Source organism: Phyllobates terribilis, unplaced genomic scaffold (assembly GCF_046119375.1).
Source record: "Phyllobates terribilis strain yellow unplaced genomic scaffold, ASM4611937v1 Scaffold_7__3_contigs__length_470593459, whole genome shotgun sequence".
Lineage (NCBI taxonomy): Eukaryota > Metazoa > Chordata > Amphibia > Anura > Dendrobatidae > Phyllobates > Phyllobates terribilis.
In genome coordinates, this window is record NW_027362767.1 from 391062241 (window position 1) to 391089412 (window position 27172).

General features: G+C 43.4%; 1 pseudogene; it reads right to left on the minus strand.

Annotated features, from left to right (window-relative positions):
• LOC141155533 (cytochrome P450 2A6-like) overlaps positions 1 to 27172 on the minus strand; it is a 46054-nt pseudogene that overhangs the window by 13174 nt on the left and 5708 nt on the right.

Genomic DNA, 27172 nt, shown 5'->3' on the forward strand with positions numbered 1-27172 from the left:
CCAAACATTTGTAAAGAATATACAGTACACAGAGTCCAACTCATTTGAAGCTAAAAACCCTGCAGGTAGGTGGGGGATGCTCTACTGAGTCCGAGCAGCACCACAATCGTCTCCCCTGGGGGCTTTGAAAGATCGATAGGGACTATTGGACATTTCCGGTGCTACTATATATGAAGAGGTTTTCAAAACTAAGTTACTCTTTAACTTCTCGTGACCTTGACTATGAAATGTAGCAAAGCTTGAACGAAAAGTCAACGCGCTTGGAGAGTCATCTGTTGATGTGAAAACTATATAGCATTTCCGCTCCTATACAGATTTAAAGAAGCACTCCTCCTTCCATCAAAGTTTTTATCCTCTTAATATATTGCAATCAACTTATTATATAGCACTGTGTACTTACAATTGTTTGTTTTGCATTTATATCTAGTTAATTCTTCTCTTTTCCATTAGGTCTATAACATCACACAATTAAAATGGACAAGCTCAATCCTTCTAAGTTCTATGCAGAAACAGGAGGTCAATTTTCTTTGCACAAGTTATGTGTCACTGCAAAAGTACGGCAGGTTGGGGGGGGAGAGCGAAGCAGCTGGGTAAGGAGTTGAAGAGGGGGAGGCAGGGACAAGAGACTTCCTGTTTCTACATACAGCAGAGAAAAATAGAAGAATTAACTGGGTAGAAAGGCAAAATGAGCAATTGTAAGTACACAGTGCCATATAATATGATGACAGCAATATATTAAGAGGATAAAGCGTATGATGGGAGGGATTCTTTAATGAGCGGTAATGCTACACAGTTCAGTTTGCCATGCTTGTAATGATAACGAATGTTACATTTGTATGAGGCATTAACCTCAAAGCACTGTTAGGATCATTCAGCCATGGAAGGTCCTTGTTGGAGTCGGGGTATCCCCGTAACAAGAAATACACAGACACGTAGTGTATAATCAAGTACTGGGAAGCCCCTGAGCGCGCCTCCCTCTATGGGTGCTGTCCCTTTATTTATAATAATAATCATTTTTTTTTTTTTTTGTCAGACATGCGCAGTAAAATGCCTTTGTTTCACAGGCAGCGAAATGATGATTCATAACAGTGGAATGTTGATAAGAAAGTTTCATAAACAAAAAGTGATAATTAGTAGAAGGTTGCTGAGACAGCTAAAACAAGTTACAATCTAGTTTCTGGGCGTCAGTCCAAATGTCCAGATAAGGGAAGAATAACTTCATCTGTGTCTTACATCGTAGTCTTGCGTGAAGTACAACTCCCATCATCCTCTCAGTCCCCCCTTTGATTCTTCCTTATGGACTTTTGGTAGAAAACCTGGTCCGGGAGTTCTTTTCTTTCATATTCTTGAGTCCGTGTTACAAAGCTTATTTATGCATATTAAAATAATTTTTAATCCTATTTTAAACACTACATATATGACTACTATAATTAGCACAATCTGTAATATACCTTGCAGAATTCCAGCCACCCAACCTCCAATACCCTTAAACCAGTTCTTTGGGTTGAGAAAGGAGAAGGTGTCTGACCACCAGCTATCTTTATTTTGGTCATTGTGTCTGTCATATTCATCCCGTAATCGTTGTATATCTGCCAGCTTGAACCTCATACTCATTGTACTGTTTGGATCTATGTAATGACAACAGGTTGGACCAATAATTTGACACATTCCTCCCTGGGCCGCAGTTAGGTAGTCTAACACTACAGTATGTTGATTAGTAACAATTATAAGTTGATTTTGGACAGCTATACTAGTATTAAGTATATCCATAATATCCCATATCTGATCATCTAGATAGTCGGTGGCCTGAACTAATTTATCCCACATCTGCATCAACATTGGATACACAAAGAAAGTGCTGAATATTTTATTAGGAATTCCCATTTGGACCACATGTGGCCTACCTGAAGGTCTAGGCGAGTTGTCGGCTGCTCTTTTGTATAGTGTGTGTTTAGGTACTGCTTGCATATCTACCTGCTGATTCTGAACTATAAATGTGGCCGGTGTTAAGCGTCCTAGAGTACATGTACCTTTTATTCCTACTGGGAGCCATTTATATGCTCCATTTCCACAAATCCAGAAGGTTCCTTCAGGCAGATCCCATATTGCAGAGTGTTGGAGCACCAACCTATGTACCAAATCTAAAAATTTAGATACATTCTGAAGTATACACCAAGGGGGTTTTTGACCTAATGGACTACAGTATCCTGCATCTGGATTTTCACAAGTCGGTGTACCTGGGTCATATGCACTTGACTCATTACATAATATATTACCTGGTATCTTTGAACATGTATCATTGTTTCCATCGGGGAATAATTGTGAATATTTCCAACCATTATTGTGTATGTATTTTTCTACTATATCAGGTTTAAAAGGTTGAGAAGAAGATACTGTGCTACTAAAACTGAGTTGTATATTTTCTGTAGGAATTAACCCTAAGTCTGTTAGTCCCGTCTTATTTCTAGGAACCCATACACCTCCTTTAAACGCTAAATATTGTAAGTTGTTTATTTTTCCGGTCATATTACCTTGCCACCAGGGAAATCCCACCCACCCCACAACTGGGATGGCAACAGTGGTGTTCCATAATCTAGAATTAACGGTTTGGTTATTTGCTAATTTGTCTGAGCAATTAGTCCATGTAAACACTTCCTCAGGGGTCATGGGTACGGCCAGGAAGGGTATGCTCGTGGCTGATATTGGAGAATGCGTACAAATCCAACAGTCTGCTATTTTCTGTCCGCCATCGAGCAGCCCGTTTACCAATGTCTCATGATGTTTTATAAATTTATTATCTGTAGGTTTTGGGGAACTTAGTTTATCCCACAGGTCTCCCTGATCTATCGTTATAGCTAACACAAGTACAATCACCACTATTTCTTTTTGCAATGGCTTGCATGTACCCATGCTGATTTTCCTTCCAATTTTACTGCAGTTGGAGTTGTCAATAACACCTGATATGGACCCTCAAATCTGGGTTCTAGCGTTCTTCTGTTATGTCTTTTTACGTAGACTTCGTCTCCTGGTTGCAGCTTGTGCATTCCCTCAATGGAATCTGGATCTGGAATGGAAGAGAACACTAAAGAGTGTATTTTAGACACATGCTTACATAAATTTTGTACATAAGCAGTTAAGCTTTCAGTTTCTAACATTAAAGTCTGTGGGAAATACAATCCTGTATTGGCAACTCTACCAAAAAATATTTCATGGGGGGTGAGTTTGCTCTTTCCCTGGGGGGTGTTTCTGACTGAATACAATGCTATTGGGAGACACTCAGTCCATGGTTTCTGTGTTTCTGCCATGGCTTTCTGTATTTTTAACTTAAATGTTCCATTCATTCTCTCAACCTTACCAGAACTCTGTGGGTGGTAAGGGGTGTGTAGTTCACTTTTTATACACAACATTTTCATTACATTCTGAAAGATCTCTCCAGTAAAATGTGTACCTCTATCTGACTCGATCACTTCTGGGATACCATAACGGGGTACCAGTTCATGTGCTATTTTTACTGCAGTGACTTTAGCCGTGGCTGTATGAACTGGATAAGCCTCTGGCCACCCCGAAAACATGTCCACACATACCAGTACATACTCATAGTGTCCATGCTTAGGCATCTGGATGTAATCGATCTGAAGTCTCTGGAACGGATATAGTGGTCTTACATGGTGCTTCTGGGGGGTCTTAACAGTCTGTCCTGGATTGTGGGCTAAACAGATTTCACAAGAACCACATTTTGCTCGAGCTACCTGGCCGAACCCTGGGGCTAACCACTTCTGTCTGACCCTCTGTATCATACCGTTTGCAGACACATGTGTAGGTCCGTGGGCTTCACTGACCACAACAGGGTACCATGCTCGGGGGAGACAAAGCTCATCTCCTTTTCTCCATAGTCCTTCTTTTTCTTCTGCCACTCTTCTTTTTCTTCTCTACTCACCTGCTGGTGGGCTTCTTTGAGCCGTGTAATTAAGTCAAATTCTGATACTGCACTAATAGTGTGGTCAGTTGTCAGAGGTTTTACTGCAGCTCGCTTAGCAGCCTTGTCGGCTCGGTCATTACCCCTAGCTATCTCGGTGTTGAGTCTTACATGTGCAGGTACTTTTATTACTGCTACTTGTTTGGTTGAGGCAGCTGATTCTAGGATTTGTCTAATCATTTGTCCATGTTTTACTGGTTGACCTGAAGCTGTCATGTAACCTCTAGCTCTCCATATACATCCAAAATCATGTACAATACCATATGCATATCAGTAAAAATATTAGCGTTTTTTTCTTTTGCTAACTGTAATGCTCGTATTAGAGCTAATAGTTCAGCTTCCTGGGCTGAACAGCTGGCCTGCATTGGCTCAGCTTCAATAACATCATAATCTGATACAATGGCATAACCTGTGTGAAAGTTACCAGTTTCCTCTGCATACCTACTACCATCTATATACATATGTAGGTCTGGATTGTCAAGAGGGGTGTCCTGTACATTAGGTAGCCCTTGTGTTTCTTGTTCTATACACTGTAAGCAATCATGTATTATATTGTCTTGTTCGTGGTATTGTAAAAAATTTTCATCTTCGTCTTCCTGACCTCCTTCCACTCCCCCCTTTGTCTCTAGTGGTAACAGAGTGGCTAAATTTAGAGACAATATGCGGCGAAAAGTGAGGTTTGGTGGCATTAGTAAGGAGCATTGTAATCTAAGATGTCTAGCCATTGAAATGTGTTTTGGCAATACCTGATTCAGTATGCCATGTACATCATGTGTAGTTTGTACTATTAAGGCATGGTCTAGTACTATTTCTGAGGCTTTTTCTACCAAAAGAGAGACAGCTGCTACTACTCTGACACATGATGGTGCAGCTTTGGTAACATTATCTAATTGAGCAGAATAGTATGCGACAGGTCTTTGTTTATTTTCATGTTTCTGTGTTAGTACTCCTGTAGCATGATTAGACATTTCCGCAGCCATTAATTGGAATGGTTTGGCGTAGTCTGGGATTCCCAAGGCCGGGGCTGACATGAGACCTTTCTTGAGGTCTTGAAAGGCTATGAGCGCTGATTCAGTTAACTGAAAAGGCTCGATTTTTAAACAATCATATAGAGGTTGCATAAGCTGACTAGCATGTATAACCCATTGTCTGCAGTGTGATACTATTCCCAAAAATGCTCTTAATGTTTTGTAGTTTTTGGGAGGAACAAGATCTCTAATGATTTTTAGTCTGTCGGCGGTGAGGTGCCGAATACCTTGTGAAATGCAGTGTCCTAGAAATACTACCGTAGTCATACAAAGTTGTACTTTTTTCTTGTTAACTTTACAGCCCATGTCTGCTAGAAATATTAACAACCTTATTGTGTTGCTGTTTGCGGACTCTTGAGCAGGGGCACATAACAATAGGTCATCAACATATTGGAGAATTACAACCTCATCCGTAGGTTTGAAATTTTGAAGAACTGATCTCATAGCTTCTGAGTACAAGGTAGGTGAATGTATCATACCCTGTGGTAATCTTGTCCATGCTAATTGTCTATTCTTAAATGTAAATGCAAACAGTTTGTAACAGTCTGGGTGTAATGGTACTGAAAAAAATGCATTTGATAAGTCTATGACAGAAAATACTCGTGCTGTTGCTGGGATCTGTGATAGCAACGTGTGTGGATTTGGCACAACAGGAGTAATAGGTTCCAAAATTTTATTTATCTCTCTTAGATCATGTACCATCCGGTACCTAGCAGCTGACCCCTCAGTAGATTTCTTTTTTACGGGGTACAACGGTGTATTGGCTGGTGACTTTACTTCTATCAGTACTCCAGTTTTTAGATAATCTTTTATCTGTTCTCCTATGGCGTGTTCTTGTTGGGCACTAATAGGATACTGTCTCAATTGGGGTAGTGTCACACCTGGAACAGGAGTGACTTTTACTGGAGCTATTGGCATTAGTCCTACATCGGTGTCATGTTGTGCCCATAATTTTTCTGGTACCTCAGAAAGATCTAAAATAATTTGGGTAGGGGCAGGATCTTTCTCATCCTCTAAGGCTTGGACTTTTACAATGTTTTCTAGAGACTCTTGGTCATCAGGCACCAAAATTTGGACTCTACCATCCTTTGTCTCTTACCACTCCTGCTTTTCTAGCCCGAATGTCCTCCCATAGTTTCCTGTTAAACCTGTCATGCCTTGCTACCTGAAAAGTTTTGCAAACTTTCCCTAAATTCTTAGTTGCTTCTACACCACACCTTTCTTTCACGATTGTATAGACATCTTGTTCATCATTTGTGGTCTTAGTCTGTTTGTTGCCCATTTTTCCTGACTATTCTTACCTTAGGAGGCTTTTTGGGTTAGATAAAATATATTCTATATTCTACCTTTCCTCGTTACCTATTCTGTCCTAAGGAGCCAGTATCTGAAACGGTTTCTCTGGACCGTTTTGTCTGAAGTGTAGAGTAATTCTAACACACATATATATGGCAACAAGGGCAAGACCAACAATACATAAAATGAACCATACAGTCTCCATTATATATCGTGTCCCTGGAGTATTATCATTACTTCCATGGGCTCATTCTGTCAATCTCTTATCCGTCAAAAAGGAGGACAAAGGTTCGGGAGTTAAGCGTGAGCGAAGGTTTCCCCGAAAGGACACAACCTTATGACTCAGTTAGGCAATCTCCGTAATACTTATGTCATCTACCTTAGTGCGGCTTATGAGGCTATTCCCGACATCCACATCTCTTTCATACCATCCGTTTCATAACCTTCTCTGACCTCTCCTTCGGCAGATTCTACAGTATATACATGAATGACCCGAGCTATAGGTATCCTTCTCTACTAGTTCCTCAATCCCAACACAAGATATGCATGAAATTTACGGACTATCGCAGAGCAGATGTAAGAGAACTAACAGTGTCTCTTACCTGGCCAGGTTTGTCATCTGCTGTTCCGATGTCCCAATCTCAGCGGTTACTCGTGCCGGTCGATGAACTTGAAGGAATACGCAGACCTCGGGTCCCTGTTTCGGGCGCCAGGAATTGTTAGGATCATTCAGCCATGGAGGGTCCTTGTTGGAGTCGGGGTATCCCCGTAACAAGAAATACACAGACACGTAGTGTATAATCAAGTACTGGGAAGCCCCTGAGCGCGCCTCCCTCTATGGGTGCTGTCCCTTTATTTATAATAATAATCATTTTTTTTTTTTTTGTCAGACATGCGCAGTAAAATGCCTTTGTTTCACAGGCAGCGAAATGATGATTCATAACAGTGGAATGTTGATAAGAAAGTTTCATAAACAAAAAGTGATAATTAGTAGAAGGTTGCTGAGACAGCTAAAACAAGTTACAATCTAGTTTCTGGGCGTCAGTCCAAATGTCCAGATAAGGGAAGAATAACTTCATCTGTGTCTTACATCGTAGTCTTGCGTGAAGTACAACTCCCATCATCCTCTCAGCACCATACATCACTAATCTTTCAAATGCGAAAAATGTCTTAAGAAATTGAAAACTTAGGAAGATCTACATAATTGGGTGAAGACTGCCATCTCCATTGTTGAAACCAACACAGTTTTAAGCCCTTTTGAAAACTCCATCCTTAGTCTTCATGTCGCTACATTAATTGCAGAGGTTTACCTTGGGGATTTGGAAGCCATGAAAGTTCACATGCCTTATGGTGGATCGCACAATACCCATTGGGAAGACATCGCTATATCTCTGTATCTCATGTAGGAAAGCGTTTGTATAAGGCATATGATTCCTGTCATCTGCCCTGGGCTCCTTCTCTTGTCCAATCACTTCGTCAATCTCCTCATGGACTTTATCTGTAGGTCAATACATGAAATGTACAGATAGTCGGCTTATGTTGTTTCAAGCCTTTACAATGTCTTACACAGAAATTAAAGCAGAAGAAGATAGATATGAAATAGAGAGGAACAAATATCTCAAAATTAGTTTTGGGCAGATTCACTTGAATCAGTCCCTAGAAGTGGTCTCCAGTTGGCCAGCATTTTTCTGGTTTCATGTAAATTGAAGCGCAAAAAGTTTAGCATTTCCCTGAATCTCAAATTTTTAGCAACTTTGGATCAAATTTGATTAATCAAGAAATGATTTGTCCATCTTAAATAAGCAATGATAATTAGACATGATTTTCACATCGACAACTCAAAAATGGTAATGTAGTACCAGTTGGATATTATTTACTATATAGTTTTCATAAAAGAATAGAAAAGTTTAAGGGGTTTTCAGGATTACAATATTGTTAACATTTTATGAATATAATAATAATAATAATAATATCTGATCAATGGGCGTCCAACTCTTAGTTCACTAGCCGACACTGTTCAAATCAGAGAGAGCGTAGGGGTAGTAAACTCATTAACATATTGTCTATGGCAACTAGAACCCCCAAACTAAAGCCCCATAAAACTTAACTTTTAATCAATTATTTCTTCCTTATATGATTAGTAATTTAATATTAAAATTGCTTTCTTAGGCACAGGTTGTGAGGTATTGCAGGATTTTTGTAGCTCTGTAGTTGGCATATACACCACATGGTTATCCCACCTATTCTATATTATTATATGCTCGTGGCCGCGGACCACTAATTGCACCTTTCTACTCTGCCTGTCCTAATTGAAAAACTAAAACCATAGCCTCCCCGACATGTTTTGCCTAACTGGCGTCATCAGGGGATAGAGGCTAAATAACACCCAAAATGCTCGCCACGTAGCTTATATCACCTCTGTTGTGGGCTCTCAACCACTAAGGCACCTTATAATTGTGTACCAATGGGGAAACATTCATTATTCCCAAATAGAATAATCGTATTATCAGAATATTACTTCCCCTTTTTTGTGATTGGGGATAATAGCCGTCATTCAAATGAAAACATTTCCTATTGGTAGGGATTAAGAAGGCGTGTCGGCGTTCTCATAATTGCTTGAGTGCCTCCATTTGATGTACCTATCGGCGCTGCTCCCCTTGGATCCTATCCGTGAGCTCAAGACATACAAATTAGCTACTGCGCTTGCGCAACCTCACGGAGCCAATAGGGGTTTCCAACGTCAGTATCCCTGCGTACTCCAATCGGATCGCGCCACGTAGGCAAGGTCCTTTATCAACATTGGCTACTATCATCTGCGCATGTCTGCTGACTTTGTTTTTTCCGACTACATTTTGGATATAGAAAAAAGCTTGACTGCGCATGCGAATAAACTTAGAATTTTGAACGTCTTCTGATGTTCTTCATTGTGACTTGTCTTTTTGTTCAATATTAAATATAACAGTAGAGCTATTAACATCTGTTATAAATGATTAGCCACCCTATAATTACTAGTTCATTAATTTCATAATTTAACATTTCGTAATTTATTTTGATATAATATCAAGGGGTCACAATTAAAGTTCGAATATTGCCCAAAAAGTGAAAGCCACTAGCGATAAATTGGGGACATCTAAAAAATTTATATCCTATAAATATCTTATAAATTGGAGTATCTTATTTTTGGATGGCAGGCGTCCTATAATTTGATTATAAAAATGATGCGTAGGTAAATCCCTCATTTAAACCCCCCTCGCCAAGTGCGTTCAATCTGAAAATCCATTTGGCCTCTTCTTGTTGTAAAATTTTGTCAAGGTTACTTTTCCTAGGTCCCAATCTCATTTGTCTAATGCCAATGAATTGTAGTTTTAATGGACTTTCAGAGTGAACTATTCTCATATGGCAAGATAGGGGAGTATCCACATTGGTATTGATATTACTTATATGTTTAGATATACGTCTCCTGAATTCTTGTATAGTTCTTCCTACATTGGACATGGACAGAACGCAATATATACAATCCCTTTGGTTTTGCAATCTATGCGATCTCGAATTTGATATACTCTCTGGTCCGATGGATTCGTAAATTCACTAATATTTGGCAAGTACCTGCAAAAACAACATGTACTACAAGGCCTAGAACCTCCTATAATTTTATTATCCTTCTTAGAAAGATCTTTTCTATTCTGGAAATGACTATGGGTTAAGCATTCACCTAAATTTTTACCTCGTCTGTATGTAATACTTGGATACTCGCTAATCACATCTTTTTTATCAGGATCCGCTCTCAATAGGGGCCAGAATTTCCGCATGATATTATAAATTTTGAAGTATGTTCGTCATACATTCCTATTAATCTAATAATTTTAGAGCTAGATTTTTTAGGAGGGGACATTAATAACATATCTCTGTCACTCTTCTTGGCTCTATTAAAGGCTCTATGTAGAACTTTCTTGGGGTATCCTCTAGAGGTAAATTTCCTGAATAGATTTCTACTTTCAGTGAAGAAATCCTCATCGTTGGAGCAATTGCGCCTGGCCCTCAAATATTGGCCAACTGGAATACCAGCCTTTAAGGAAGATGGATGCCAGCTCTTCCAACGAAGGAAATTATTAGTAGCCGTGGGCTTTCTATATATGTCTGTACGAAGATTACCCTCTACATCTATAGAAATAGTCAAATCCAAGAAGTTTATTCTGTTCAAACCCACCTCCTGGGTAAAGAACATTCCAATTTGGTTCTGATTTAATATGGTTACAAAGTCTTCAAATATTTTTATGTCTCCTTCCCACAAGATCAGCACGTCGTCAATATACCTACCCCAAAATAAGATGTGACTAGTGAAAAAACTTAAATCCTCATTGAAAACTAAAGTGTCCTCCCACCATCCTAAAAAAGATTTGCAAAATTTGGTGCACATGATGTACCCATGACGGTGCCCCTTATCTGCTGGTAAAAGGCACCATCAAAGGTAAAGAAATTGTGTGTTAGAGTAAATAATAAAAGTGATAGTACAAACTCATTATGTGGTTTAAAGTGCTTAGCTTTAGTAGACAAAAAATAAGATACGGCTGCAATACCTAATTCATGAGAAATATTAGTGTATAAGGCCTCTACATCGAGGCTAGTCAATATTGTTTGTGCAGAAACTGTGACATTGCATAATTTAGAAACCATATCTTTAGTGTCTTTAACGTAGGAGGGAAGGGATTGAACAAAGGGGGTAAGTAACTGATCGACGTACTGACTTATTCCTTCTGTAAGGCAATTATTGCCTGAGACAATGGGTCTCCCCGGTATTGGTCTAATTCCCTTGTGCATCTTTGGTAATGCACAAAAGGTAGCCATAGTGGGGGTGGGGTTGAACAGAACCTGAATTCATCCTCAGTGATATGTCCAAAATTTAAAGCTTCTTTCAAAATTAATTACAGTTCTTGAGTGAATTTTACAGTGGGATCTATAGGTAAACGCTTATATGTGTTCACATCATCAAGTAATTTCAGAACCATGCTTTTGTAATCCATTACATCCATAACAACGATGTTGTTACCCTTATCTGAGGGCTTGATTACAACATTGTTGTTAATTTGCAACTCCTTAATAACCTCTTGTTCCTCTCTACTCAGGTTATTATTTTTATCAGGCACTCAATTAACTCTTTGAGGGGGCAGCTGATTGGTAAGTTGGCCAATACATCATCTCCGAATTATAGATATGAATTTTTCATTTTTCATTTCATCCTGTTGTTCTATAAAAACCTATCAATGTCTTGGAAGTAATATAACATGACCTAAAAGCATATTGCAGCCATGTGAATGGTACCTACCACTATGAAGAGTTTTCTAAGGGCATATTGGGTTGTCCTGAATCTTTTTAACGAAAGGCCATCTCAAGCATCTGAAGGAAATATGTGGAGGTACCAGATAGTATACACCTGACTATTTACCTTGTATCTCGGGATGCTTTGCAAGTATTAAGAAACCAAAGTTTACTGTAGTTGAAGTAGTGTCAGCGCCACCAAGGATCATGTCATATATAGTTGCTACAAGATTTGGTATGGTAAAAACTGTATTGTCATTCTTCTTTTCCTTTGAAAAAAAAACCAAAACAAAAAGGTATCAATAATTTTTCCTGTGTACAACTTTACCATGGAGAACATTAAAGGGAGTCTGTAAGCAAATATTGACCATTGGAACCAAGTACAGGTGGTCAGAGCATCTTTGGTGCGGTATAGCAGTACAGCGCACCTTCCCACCAGAGCTGTCCATCAAGGTAGACAGGGGTGGAATTAGATGCAAAACAAGTAGGGAAGGTTCACTGAACTGCTAGCTATGCCAATGGTGCACTGAGTGCATGTGCTTATATATATATAAAGATCTTTTAAGTTAGTTATGAATGCGAAGCTATCCTGTAAGAGTTTATGTAATGCTGTAATGCTTCAATATATTTTACTTTATATGTAATATAATTATATTTGGATCTTGGGCACAGAACAAAGTTCTACAGAGTGATGAGACAGCAGCCGCAATTGGACCATGGTGCTCAAGGAGACCCAAAATTCCCCCTATCATGTGTTCCAGATTTTGCGTTTATACTGAATAATGATTGATGATGGGTTGTTTGCTTCAATGTTTCTGTCCATATGGACACAAAATAATGGTTGTGGTTGGAGATGAGCAAATGTTTTCATGTCTAATTGAAATATCATCGACTTTTACAAAAATTTTCATTCCTTAGAATGCAGATTTTTTTCAATTCACTCTACGCAAGTTTGGTAACAGAGCCAAGCTTTGACTGACATTTTGTCGTTTTTGACTGACAACAGCAGAGGGCAAGGCAAAACTGTAGAAAAAAACAGTACTCCCCTCTCTGCTCACCTGTCCCGCTGTCTACATAGCCTTTTATTTGGTCCTCAGTGCCTCTTCTTTTCCCCTTATCCCATTGTATTCATCCTATTCTCTTCAATCCAGACCGTGGCTTCCCTCTTGGTCTCGCCCCATGATGTCTCAACACGCAATGTTTTCAGACAGAGGCATAGGTGAAATGGAAGCCACAGCCAGGATTGAAGAGGATGGGGAAAAGAGAAAAAGAAGAGGAGCTGAAGACCAAACTGAAGGTTCCGAGGACAGCACCACAAATGAACAATGATTTTTTTATTTACACCCAACGGTTGTTATGCTTTGGGGTCTGGACAGAAATTCAATTTGCAGAGAGTAACTTCTCTGTAAATCTAATTTCCTTATAACATCTGCATGCTTTGGCAAGTTTGAATCTTGGAAAATTTGATCACCTCTAGAATCTTCTAAATACCAAACATCTTGTGGCATTACTAGAAATTTGGTTCTGACTGAATCTCCACCATATATAGACATTAGTGTTGAGCGAGCACACTCATTTAACTCTTTAAACAAGCATGTTCGGGTGCTTGCCTAGTAGTTTCGGTGTGCTCGGCATCTAGGATTCAGCTGCCGCGGCTGCATGTGTTGCGGCTGTTAGGCAGCTGTGACACAGGTAAGGGAAGAACCCAGAGTACAGCGAAGGGAAGAGGGGGGGGGAGCCCAGCAACTAGGAAAAGGAGTGGAGACCCCTAAGCAGATCTAGAAAACAAGGGAAACATACAAGGGGATACACTTAGTTTTGAGAAGACACCAGAGAGATAACGCCTGCAATCTACACAGGAACTCCAAGGGTAATCTAGCTGACTACTAGAATTCAAGACTTGAAGAGAGGAATTAACTCTATTGCCAGCAACTCTCTGGAGAAACTGAGTGTATTTAAGGATCCAGCCAGGGTGTGTCAATTAGCAGCAAAAGGTGGAACTCACCACTGGGTCCTAGAGAAGGAGGGATGATGAAAGGATCAAGAAGGTGTCTGCAAGGCAAAGCGCAGTGACCTTCTACAGTCAGATCCTGAATGACTGTCTGTAAACCCTGATACAGCTGTGACCGTACCCCACCTTCGACAAGTGGCCTCCGGACACTCAGGAACAGGTTTCTTTGGATGAGAGGCATAGAAAGAATGAACCAACCAAGGGGCATTCACCTCCAATACTGCAACCCACATGCTTTCCTCTGGATCAAAACCCCTCCAGTGCATCAAGTACTGAAGGAAACGATGTTGAAGACGAGAATCCACAATCTTTTAAATTTGGAACTCCAGATTGCCATCAACCATGACTGGAGGTGGCGGCAGGGGGGAGGACTCAAGAGGCACCACATACTTCTTGAGCAGAGACCTGTGAAACACATTGTGGATCCTAAGAGCTTGAGGCAACTCAAGTTGAAACGCTACTGGGTTAATGATGGTGGTTATTTTATAGGGACAAATATATCTAAATCCCAGATTACAGAAAGAATCCTTCAACATGATATTCCTGGTAGACAACCACACAAAGTCAATCACACTTAGGTCCGGACCTGGCAAGCATTTCCTGTCAGCCATATGTTTGTACCTGTCTCCCATGATCTTCAAATTATTCAGAACCCCCTGTCACACCGAGGAGAGCGACAAAGCAAAACATTCCTCCTAAGGAACTCCCAAAGCCCCAACCCCACTAAAAGTACCAAACTGTGGATGGTAACCATAGGCACCAAAGAATGGTGACCTGCCGGTAGATTCTTGGTGATGATTATTAATAGAAAACTCAGCCAACAGTAAGTAGGATGTCCAATCCTCCGGGTTTTCGGAGACAAAACACCTAAGGTAAGTCTCCAATTTCTGATTAATGCACTTGGTCTGTCCATTTGACGGAGGATGGAAGGCAGAAGAATAAGACAACTGCACCCTCAGTTAAGTACAGAAAGCTTTCCAGAATTTAGAAAGAAACTGGGTCTCCAGATCTAACACCACATCGGAAGGAACCATGTGAAGCTTCACAATCTCATTAATGAATACCTGAGCAAGAGTCTTGGCATTCGTAAGTGCCGATAATGCGATGAAATGAACCATTTTACAGAACCTATCTACAACCACCATAATCACAGTCTTGCCTGAAGATACCGGTAGGTCAGTAATAAAATCCATGGACAAGTGTGTCCATGGTCTACTAGGAATAGGCAGCAGCAGAAGAGGATGAGACGGACTGGTATGCGAGACTTTAGAAAGCGCGCAAATACTGCAAGAAGACACATGTTCAACCACGTCCTGATGCAACCTCGGCAACCAAAAACTATGAGAAAGGAGGTCCGCAGTTGCCTTACCACCTGGATGACCAGCAAGCACAGAGTTGTGATGTTCGCTAATTACTTTATGGCGCAGATTAAATGGTACAAATAACCTCCCTGAAGGGCAGGAGCCAGGGGCAAAGCTGAAATGACTACCTCCTTCGACAAAATAGGGGCAGGGTTCTCATGGTCACCAACACCAGGGAAGTTCAGGATAAAGCATCAGCCTTGATGTTTTTAACCCCTGGATGGAAAGGACAACAAAATTGAACCTAGTAAAAAACAGAGACCATCTAGCCTGCCTAGGGTTGAGACGTTTAGCAGACTGAAGATATGACAGGTCCGTGACAACAGTAATAGGATGGACTTCCCCCTCCAACCAAAGTCGCCATTCCTCGAAAGCCAATTTAATTGCCAAAAGTTCCCAATTACCCACGTCGTAATTTCTCTTGGCTGAAGACAATTTTTTTTTAAATAAAGCGCATGGACGCCATTTACCAGGGGACGGACCTGGAGACAACTCAGCCCCAACTCCTACCTCCAATGCATCAACTTCTACTATGAAAGATTGAAAAACATTGGGTTGACTGAGTATAGGTGGTGTGGCAAAACATCTCTTTAAGGAGGAAAAAGCTTACTGGGCGGCATTCGACCATTTAGAAAGATCAGAACTAGTGATGATCGAGCATATTCTATTAACCCTTCTGGTGAACCTATTTTGGCATGCTCGGCGTTTCATTTATTGTCACCGCTCCAGCTAGTGTCACGGCTGTTAGACAGCTGTGACACATGCAGGGATAGCCTGTTTCTTGTCATGTCAGTGAGGTGTTTCACAATTACCGAATAATTTTGGATACATTTTCTGTAAAAATTAGTAAAGCCCAGAAAGCGCTTTAAAGCCTTCAGGTTCTCGGGACGGTCCCAATCAAGTACAGAACGGATCTTCTACAGATCCATCTGAAAACCTGAAGATAAAAACAGGTACCCCAAAAATTGCACCTCCAGAATAGCAAAAACACATTTCTCTAGTTTGGCAAATAGTTTGTTATCTCTTAATATCTGTAGTACCTGTTAAACATGACCCTGATGCTTCTCAAAATCAGGTGAGTAAACCAGAATATCATCCAGATAGACCACCATAAACCTGCCCACTAAATGATGGAAAATATTGTTTATGAAAAGCTAGAACACCGCAGCTGCATTGGTCAGACCAAAAGGCATAACCAGATTTTTGAAATGCCCCTCAGAGGTATTGAACGCCATTTTCCATTCATCCCCCTCTCAGATTCTAACCAGATTGTAATCTCCCCTTACATCCAACTTGGAGAACACCTTAGCTCCCACAACCTGGTTGAATAAATATGGAATCAGAGGAAGAGGATAAGGATCTCCGACAGTAATTTGAATAAATTCCCAGAAATCTAAACAGGGACAGAGACCCCAACTTTCTTCTTAACCAAGAAGAACCCTGCAGCCACGGGCGAAGATGAGGGTCTGATATGTCCCTTCTGCAGACTCTCAGCAATGAAATCCTTCATGGCTTGTCTCTAAAGGCCAGAAAGATTACACAGTCTGGACATGGGTAGTTTAGCTCCTGGAGTCAGTTTAATAGGACAGTCATATGCATGATGAGGAGGCAAATACTTACAACCCTTCTCAGAAAATATGTCCTCAAAAGCAGACAAAAACGCAGGTAAGGTCCGTAGAGACCGCAGAAAGGGAAATGTTTAAGCAGTTCTCATGATAGTAATCTCGCCATTCAACAATTTCCCTGGACTGCCAATCCACTATCGGATTATGTTTCACCAACCAGGGTAGACCCAGTACAATTGGAGTAGGAAGGCCCTCCAGAGCATAACATGGAATTACTTCATAATAAAAAGACCCCACTCTAAGTCTTATATCTTGTACAATCTAAGTCAGAGATCTCTGTGCAAGTGGCTGAGTCAATGGCATAAATAAGGATGGGCTTAGTTAACATACAGCAAGTAAGCCCATGAGTTTTCACAAACCCAGCATCAACCATGCAGCTCCACTGTCCACAAACACAGAAATTTTCTCAGTCCTGCTCTGTAGCACCACCTCTGCCATTAGGACAAAGCGAGAACTGCATGTTGAAGACAAACACACCCCCAGATTATCCAACTCTACACTACCAAGGGATAATCGAGTTTCTTTTTGCTTAGTAACCAAAGAACAGACCCCAATAAAATGTCCCCCTTTACCACAAAAAAACACACCCCCTTTCTCTTGCGGACTTCAGGGGAAACATGCGACACAGTTCCATAGTTGCATGGGTTCCTCCAACTCAATAAGTACAAGTTCACCCCCAGACTGCCCCCCAGTAAAGGGGCATTGCCCCGAAAAGGGGGCTCAGGAGAAGATGATCTCACCCACCTATCCCAAAGGAGTCTATCCATGCATATGCCCAATGACATGGCAGCCTCCAAGGACCCCGGGGTTTCGTAAGCAGCCAAGGCATCCTTCAAACTTTCTGAAAGGCCCTGACAAAATTAGCTTCTAAGAGCTGGGTCATTCCATTTAGTATTGGTTGCCCATCTACGGAATTTGGAACTATAAGTCTCCACTGACTGATTCCCCTGCTGAAGGCGACGCAGCCTGGATTCAGCCAAGGAGACTCTGTCAGCATCATCATAGATAAGGGCCAGAGCCCTGAAAAATCCTTCAACCAATCTGAGGTAAGCAGAGCCATGTGGCAAAGAGAAAGCCCAGGATGGAGGATCTCCTTGCAACAGTGAGATCACAATCCCCACTTGCTGCTCCTCATCTCCAGAGGAGTAAAGTACAAGCTTAAAATACAATTTACAAGCTTCTTTAAATACAAAAAACTTGTCTCTACCTCCTGAAAACCTGTCCAGGGGGGCAATTTTGGGCTCAAGCTGGACTGGCCTACTTGCAGACTCTCCAACATTAGGAGTCTGCAACCACTGTATTTGCTGCTGAACAGATGATCGAAGGTCAGCCACATTCAGTGACAAACTTTGAAACTGCTCTGCCAGCACCAAAACAGGATCCATAACTAGAGATGAGCGTTGTTCGACTCGAACTGTTCGCCAATCTCAAATTCGAGCTGTTTTGGGCGGTGTTCGAGCCGTTCGGCGAACACGAACGATTTGAGAAAAATTCGGCTGTTCGAGGTTATGTTCGATAACTGTTCGTGCACCAAAATCATAACTGGATTTTTTCTCAGTAATGATGAAAATTAATGTTAATACGCAGTTTGAGTGTACAGCGGGGCGGGGGGAGGGGCAGGGGATGGATCTCTGCAGGAATAATGAAGATCTCCATTTTTTTTTCTCTTTCCCGCATTTACAGTGGGGAGGTGCAATCTGTCAGCCTATCAGCAGCGCACACACGGAGCGAAGTGCTTTTTTTCACACAAGCAAGGGCATGTGTCATTGGCAGTGTATGTCACATGTCCTTGCCCTATAAGACCAAGCCATTTTCCCCGTCACCACCATTTTCTCACTGCTGCAGCAGCGTGTTAGACGGCACCGCTGTTGCTGTGTGCGCTATACCTTGTTAATTTCAAGCCAATTTTCGGACAAATCTACAGATAGCTTGGGAGTAGGGAATAGTTGTGATTGCAGTCCTTTTAAGGACTAGGTTACATCATTTCCTACGACTTTTATCAGGCAGGTCTGTGCTCTTAAATAGATAGATTGTGGGAGTAAAGACTAATTGTAATTGCAGTCCTTTTCAGGACTAGGTTACATCAGTTCCTATCAGTTTTTGCCAGGCAGGTCTGTGCCAGTGCTGTGCAAGTTTTTTTCACAGCATTTGGCTGAATCTAGCAAAGCTAATCCTTTTTGGCCTATTGCAGAGTGTGTTAGTCAGTGGAGTAGCCTATCTGTGTTGCAAGATATACCACCTGTGTATAGAATACCAATTTTTTTACTGCACCTAGTGAAGTAAAATCTTTTGGGCATAGCATCATTCTATTAGTCCATCTATACTGACCTCCATCAGGTTGCAAATTGAATATCATTTTTTTCTGCATCTAACCCAGCCAATAGTTTTGGCCTAATACCACAGTTTGGCCACTCAGCTCTGCTCGGTTCCCATCCATTGTTTTTTTGTGCAAACAACTCCAGAGTTGTGAATTACTTAACCACCAAAATGAGTGGAAAAAGGCCTGCTGCTGGTGAAAAGGGGAATAGGCGTGTTGGGAAGGGGAAAAAAGGTTGTGTCCGTGGGGTAGGTGTTAAAGCAACAGTAACATCTGCAGAAGAAAGACCATCTTCCAGCCAAACTAAAATGTCTACTTCTTTTAGCGGACAATGTGATAAGATCCCTTTCTTACGGCCACGCCAATCGCTACAAATTCCAGATGAGGCACAAAAACAGCAGGTGCTTCAACGGATATCAAGTGCTCCTTTAAGTGGGCTCTCCTCCACATCAACTTCAACATCACAAATACTCCAGTCCTCAAAGGTGTCACCTAAATCGCACTTTCTTCCTCACAGCTCCCAAATCTCCAGCTGCCCGTCTGAGTATGAGGTAGAACAGATGGTTGAGTCTGCAGAGCTGTTTACTCATACTATAGCCTGGGAATCAGAGGTCGACTCCAGCGCTTCTGTGAATCCAGACGAGGAAATGATCTGCACTGATGCCCAGAATCTTTATGAGTCGGATCCAGGACCAGACGCAGAAGGTTCTGACCATAATGTAGACCCTCATTCCCAAACTGTAACTCCTGTTGGTGGAGACAATGAGGAAGACAATGATGAGACTCAAATACCTGATTGGAGCGACAACTTTAGTTTTTTGTCAGGGCAGGAACAGGTTGGCTCTGAGGATAACGGGTGTGAGAACACACAGGGTGATGATGATGAGGTTGGAGATCCCACTTACTGTCAACCCACAGTCAGCCAAGAGATGAGGTCAGCAGAGGAGGTGGAGGAGGATGCTAGTGACGACGAGGTCAGGTTGCGCCTTCCTGGACAGAGACGTAGTACTGGAAGCACGTCAACAACTGCATCCTCAAACACAACTCTGCCTCTCACCACAAGTCGTGGTGGCTCTTCAGGTCGCATGGGTGCTAAGCCTTGCATAGCCTGGGCATTTTTTCAGATCGATAAAGATGACCCAACTCGTGTTATGTGTAACATTTGTCAGCAAAAGCTAAGTAGAGGCCAAAAAATACCTAGTTTGAGTACTTCATGCATGAACCGGCACATGGACATGAAGCATAAGTTGCAGTGGCAAGCTCACTGTGCTACAATGCGGCCTAGCCGGCCGGGCCAACCACCGTCTGCCATATCTTGTGCATCCGCGGCCTCTTCATCCTCTGTGACTGGGGGGACATCAGTCACACCTGTTTTGGGGCGCAGACCTGCCACCTCTTTACCCGCAACAGCCAGCGTGATTGGCAGGTCATCATTTTCTTTGGAGGTGGTAACACCAGCTGGTGTTGAGCGCTGTCCGACATCGATAGGTTGCCTTGATCCAAAGGTGGTGCTAACATGTCCGCCTGCATCTTCCTCACAGACCGGCAGTTTGCCGGGGACACCCTTATCAACCCCGTCTAAGCACAATAGCCAGCCCTCGGTGCCTCAGATGTGGACAAGTAAAAGACCATTTCCTCCTAGCCATGAGAAAGCTAAGAGGTTGAATTTCACCATCTGCAAGCTCTTGGCTACAGAAATGCTGCCTTTCCGCCTGGTGGACACAGAGGATTTTCGAGACCTTATGTCCGTCGCAGTGCCCCAGTACCAGATGCCCAGTCAGCACTACTTCTCAAAGAAAGCTGTGCCTGCGCTCCACCAGCATGTCGCACACAAAATCACCGCTTCTTTGAGAAACTCTGTGTGTGACAGGGTGCATTTCACCACAGACACTTGGATGAGTAGGCATGGACAGGGGCGTTACATGTCGCTGACTGGGCACTGGGTAACTATGGTGACAGCAGGACAAGGGGCTGCTGTCCAAGTCTTGCCATCCCCACGAGATGTGCGTCAATCCTCTTTATCTCAAAGTTTCTCCACTGCTTCTGCCTCCTCAACCTCCTCTCTGTCCTCCACCTGCACCCAAAGCCTGTCTGGTCATGCCACAAGCTTTCTAACTGCGCAGAAGGGATCCTGTACACCTCCTTACTATGCTGGCAGTAGGGCTCAACGTCATCAGGCGGTTTTTACTTTGAAATGTCTGGGAAATGTGAGTCACACAGCTGAGGAGTTGTGGTCAGCTCTGGAGAACCAATTTCATAAATGGTTGTCTCCACTGGACCTGAAACCAGGGAAGGCCGTGTGCGACAATGCTGCAAACCTGGGTGCGGCCCTTCGCCGGGGCAATGTCACACACGTGCCTTGTATGGCTCACGTGTTGAACCTGGTTGTCCAGCAATTTTTAGCCCACTATCCCGGACTAGATGGCCTTCTGCAGAGGGCACGGTCGCTATGTGCTCACGTCCGCCATTCGCATCCCGCAGCTCAGCGACTTACATCTCTACAGAAGTCGTTGGGCCTGCCACGTCACCGGCTAAAATGCGATGTGCCTACCCGGTGGAATTCAACTCTGCACATGTTGCAGCGACTGTGGCAGCACCGACAAGCCCTGGTGCAATACGTTCTGACGTATAGCCTGGGCCAACGAGATCCAGAGGTGGGGCAAATCACACTGGAGGAGTGGTCTCAGATCAGGGACCTATGCACCCTTCTGCACAGTTTTGAAATGGCAACGAAGATGTTTAGTGCTGACGATGCCATTATCAGCATGACTATTCCGGTGATTTACATGCTGGAGCACATGTTAAACAGAATTCGGAGTCAGGTGGTGGCACAAGAGGAGGTGGAGGAAGTAGAGGAGGAGGAGTTGTATGCGGAAGAGCTAACATCTGCAAGGTCCAGACGGTCGGCAACACCAAGGCGGCAGGCATGTGAGGGTGGGGGGAGATGGTTTTACCAGGGCGCATGGTAGCAGCCAAACTAGTGAGGAAGGTGCAGGAGCCCAGGAAGAACTGAAGGACAAACTGATGGAAGACTCATCAGATGAGGGAGACCTTGATCACATTTCTGTTGTGCGAGGTTGGGGGGAAAGGACAGAGGAAGGAAGCATGATTGTTACCTCGCCACCAACACAACAGGGACTTGGTGCTCCTGGATGCGCAACACACATGAGTGCCTTCTTGCTGCACTACCTGCAACATGACCCTCGAATTGTGAGAATTAGAAATAATCCTGACTACTGGGTTGCCACACTGTTAGATCCCCGGTACAAAAGTAAATTTGCAGAAATTATTCCTGCCATAGAAAGGGATGCACTCATGCAGGAGTATCAGCAGAGACTGTTGCAGAATCTTACATGTGCTTTTCCACAAAAAAACAGTGGTGCACGTAGTGAATCTCACAGTTCCAACTTTCCAACCGGGGACCGTCGAGTGTTCAGCACTCAAACCATAACAGAACCACAGTATCTGCTGGTAACATCAATTTTGCGGAATCATTTCACCACTTTTTTAGCCCATCCTTTGCAAGGCCACAGGAGACAAGAAGTCTGACACATAGTCAACGCCTAGAGACGATGGTACAGGAGTATCTCCAAGTAAACATTGAAGCCATGACTGTGTCACTGGACCCTTGCTCTTTTTGGGCTTCCAATCTGGATAAATGGCCGGAGCTAGCCACTTACGCCTTGGAGATCTTGTCATGCCCCGCAGCCAGCGTTCTGTCTGAACGTGTGTTCAGCGCTCCTGGTGGTGTGCTGACAGATAAGCGCACGCGGCTCTCCACTGATAATGTAGACAGACTAACGTTCATAAAGATGAACAAATCATGGATCCGAAACGACTTTTCTACCCCTGTGTCATCCTGGGGAGAGTAAAAGCTTGATGATTGGTTAAAAATCACCTCACCAACCGTTTTAAGCTTTCAAATTACTAATCATGTTTATCTGTATCTTGGCTGGAAAATAATTTGGGCTTTGTAGCAGTGTGCAGCACTGATTCTATTAGGCCATCTATACTAAGCTCCACCAGATTTAAAATTACTAATCATGTTTATCTGTACCTTGGCTGGAAAATAATTTGGGCTTTGTAGCAGTGTGCAGCACTGATTCTATTAGGCCATCTATACTAAGATCCACCAGATTTAAAATTAATAATAATTTTTAGCGGCATCTAGCCCGGAAACTAATTTTGGGGCTCCGAGATGCGCAAGACACATAAGTGCCTTCTTGCTGCACTACCTGCAACATGACCCTCATATTGTCAGAATTCATAGTAATCCTGACTACTGGGTTGCCACACTCTTAGATCCCCCAAACTTTTCGATCAACCTTTTCATTTTAATAAATAACAAAAAAATGGTCATTTTTGAAATTATAAGCATTAGCAGGTTATTAGAAACTGAAATCAAACAGTTTTCAACTCAAAACTTTATTCTAGGTGATGTTACATTTGCACATAGGACCCCTTGTTTGAAAGGAGCTTCTGAACTCTCTCGTCCATTGAATTTGTCAGGTTTTGGATGGTTTCTGCTTCAATTGTTTTGCATGAGGACAGAATACCCTCCCAGAGCTGTTGCTTAGATGTGAACTGCCTCCCGCCATCATAGACACTCCTTTTGATGATGCTCCAGAGGTTCTGAATGGGGTAGAGGTCAGGGGAGCATGGGGGTCACACCATAAGTTTGTCCCCTTTTATGCCCATATCAGCCAGAGATGCAGATGTTTTATGTGCAGCATGAGATGGTGCATTATCATGCATAAAAATGATCTTGCTGTGGAATACACGGTTCTTCTTCTTGAACCATGGCAGGAAGTGCTGTTTGAGAAACTCCACATACATTATGGAGTTCATCTTTACCCCTTCAGGGATCCTAAAGGGGCCGACAATCTCTATCCCCATGATTCCAGCCCAAAACATTACTCCACCTCCTCCTTGTTGGCGCTATAGCCGTGTTTGCGTGGGGTGTCCATCAACCAGCCATCCTCCACTCCATCCATCTGGACCATCGAGCGTTGCACGGCACTCATCCGTGAACAAAACAGTTTTGAAATCAGTCTTCATGTAATGTTTGGCCCACTGGAGCCGTTTCTGCTTGTGTGAAATGGATAGAGGAGGTCGACAGGATGGCATATGCACAGCTGCAAACCTCTGAAGGACCCTGCACCTTGTTGTTCGGGGGACGTTGGAGGCACCAGCAGCTTCAAAAACTTGTCTGCTGCTATGACAAGGCTTTTTTGTCGCTGCTCTTTTAACCTGACGTAATTGCCTGTAGGAAAGAGTCCTCAATTTGCCCTTATCAGCACGCACACGTGTGTACTGTGAATCAGCTACATACTTCTTGATTGCCAAGACACTTCATCCTGATCATCGCACAATGTTGATTGTAGTCATGCCTTGACCTAAACACTCCACAATTTGTTGCTTCTCAGCAGCCGACACATCCTTTTTCTTTCCCATTTTGGCAGAAAATGTAGGCTGCTTAATAATGTGGGACAGCCTTCTTAAGTAGTCTTGCCTTTCATTGGACACACCTGCCAAACTAATTAGCACAGGTGTCTGCAATTGCTTACAGTGATATAAAGAGCCCTGACACACATCAACATCAATGAGTTAAACTGACAAACAAACAAATTCTTCCCTTATCACTCCTAAACTCTTTTTGCATAATAATTTGGAACGCAGTGTACATGTGCTTTTCCACAAAACACCAGCGGTTCACGTAGTGAATCTTACAGTTCTAACTTGCCAACCGTGGTCTGTATGGAGTTGTTCAATAAAGGGCCCAAAATTAAGATAACATAGATGGGAGAGGTCTCTATGAATAGGAATTCCTAAGTATTTGATACCCTGTGAGGGCCAGGCAAAGGGAAAGTTGGACTGGATGGAATCCTATATGGATTTAGGGAGGGAGACATCGAGGGCCTCAGACTTCGCTGCATTGATTTTAAAATTTGACCATGTAACAAAGTGATCTATTTCAGCCATAACAGCATGGATGGATATATGTGATTGAGTGATATATACTAGGACATCATCAGCAAATAGAGAGCACTTGTACTCGGTGCCTCCCACCTCAATCCACCTAATATTGGGGTTATGGCGAATTGATGAGAGCAGGTGCTCCGTCACTAGGATGCATAAGAGAGGGGACAGAGGACATCCCTGCCTTGTCCCATTGGTGATTGTGAAAGGTGATGAAAATGTTCTGATGCACCCCCTGGGCCTTGGGACACCCAGAGCCGGACTCTTTTTGGTGGATGCTGGTGGTTGTAGTCTCCGTGGCAGCGACCCGGTTCCGTGGCTCAGGGCGGTCAAACCAGTGGCGGAACTATTTATGTGGTTTTGATGTTTAAATGTCCGACTACGCCACCCGTGGATTGCGGTCAGAGTGAACCGCCGCTGCAGGGCAGACCGCTGAGGCTGGTGTTGTGTGTGCAGCAGAGCGTAGCATAACTCCCCACGGGAGGAGTATAGCCTCAGGGCAGTGTATGTGGAGGATGGGGGTGATGGTGCAGGGCAGCAGCAGTAACAACACGGAGTCAGTGATGCAGTCCAGGGCCTTTACTCACAGTTCTTATTATCCAGACCACGTATGCAGGTAACGGCTGCCCACGTCGTACTGTGCTCACCAGGTGAGGGGCTCAGACAACTCCCAGATAACTTTGTAGCGCTTCACAGAACCCCCTTTGTGTGTCCTTTGTCTGGCCTTTCTTACCAACCCTTCTGTCTTACCAACCCTTCTGCGCCACATAAAATGTCACAGCCTCCGGTTTCTAGCTGAGGGTCATTTCCTGCCTCCACTAGTTTCGGGGACCTGTCTCCCCCTTTGGCCTGACGCAGGTGGATTCGGGCGTGCGGTGGCGACTCGCCCATCCGCACCCCTGGGATCCCTTCGTTCCTCGTTCCTGGAGCCTTCTCCTCTCCTCTTCCTTCCTTCTCCCTCTTCCAGGCCTGGGCCTCTGTTACTAGGCCCGCCTCCGGAGCAGAGCTCATGCAGAGCCCCTGCTCCCTGTCACTTCTGCTCAGACTTCTCTGCACTGAACTAAGATGGTGCCCACCTTTTATACTCCCTTCTCAATGCACCCAGGAACTGCTTCCTCCCTGCTCCTGCACTACAGGGTTCCCCTTCCTCAGTGTTCCCTCCCCCCACTCCAGCCAGGGACAGGGACTGTCGTGCCCATCTCAGGGGCATATTGGTCGCCCTGCCCCACGGCAATGTGGTGTAATGCATGCAGGTGTCGGGTCCTGATCCACACTCCATCCTTACCAGAGAGTGAGATATCACACCTCTGGGTGAGGTGCATTACCTCTGTAGCAACCAAGCCCTCAGGGTGCTACAGTTCCATTAATCTTCAGCCAAGGTGACGTATTGCGATACAGGGCCGTGATTTTGGCTATAAAAGGGTCCCCTAGACCCCTACCCCAAGCTTTTTAAGAGAATCATATATGGCGTGCCAGGAGACTCTATGGAATGCTTTCTCAGCATCCAACGAGAGTATCTAATTACAAATTTTTAACTGCATCTAGCCCAGGAAATACTTTGTGCCTAGTAGCAGTGTCTGCTAGTAAGCGGATTATCCCGGCTGTTAAGAAAGCTACCCCACCTGTAGTTTGGACACTTAATTTTTTCAAAGGAAATGCTTCGGGACCATGGGATACTCAGTGAAGAGCATCAGGAGGCACACCAAGGCATAGGGGCTGGGACTGGCAGTAGGATGCCTTGTAGTGGACAGCCGAGCTCGATCCTTATAAAAGCTTTTTAACTGCAGCAGCTTTAGTGGACGCTACTGGAGCTGGAATTACGCGGCTGCTGGCATGAGACTTGCCCTCCAATAGATCCTTGTAAATGGATTTAAAGTGTATTCATTCAAATTAGAGAGACAATTTAAATTAAAAAGCTTAGAGCTGCCTCCACCACAGGGGGGCTCGCTCGACCCACCAGCGGACAGGCACCAGTATTGGGAGAGGGGGGCTGGCCGTCAGGGTTCACCGCGGCTCTGGCACAAACCCGGCGACACGGAGGTGGCACGGGCAGGAGCGGACTGGCCATGTCGGCTTCTCACTTTTTGAATTTTAGAAGGGCATGACATGCCTATATCTGTGTCTCCCCCTCCTTTTACTCCTCCACCTCTTTTCTTTTCGCATGACTATGTACTTGTCACTTTTCCATGTGTTAATTGTGTCTTCTGAGCAGTTTGTCAGCTTTTGGACACCTTTGAAGGTGTTTTCTATGTGTTTCTATGTGTTT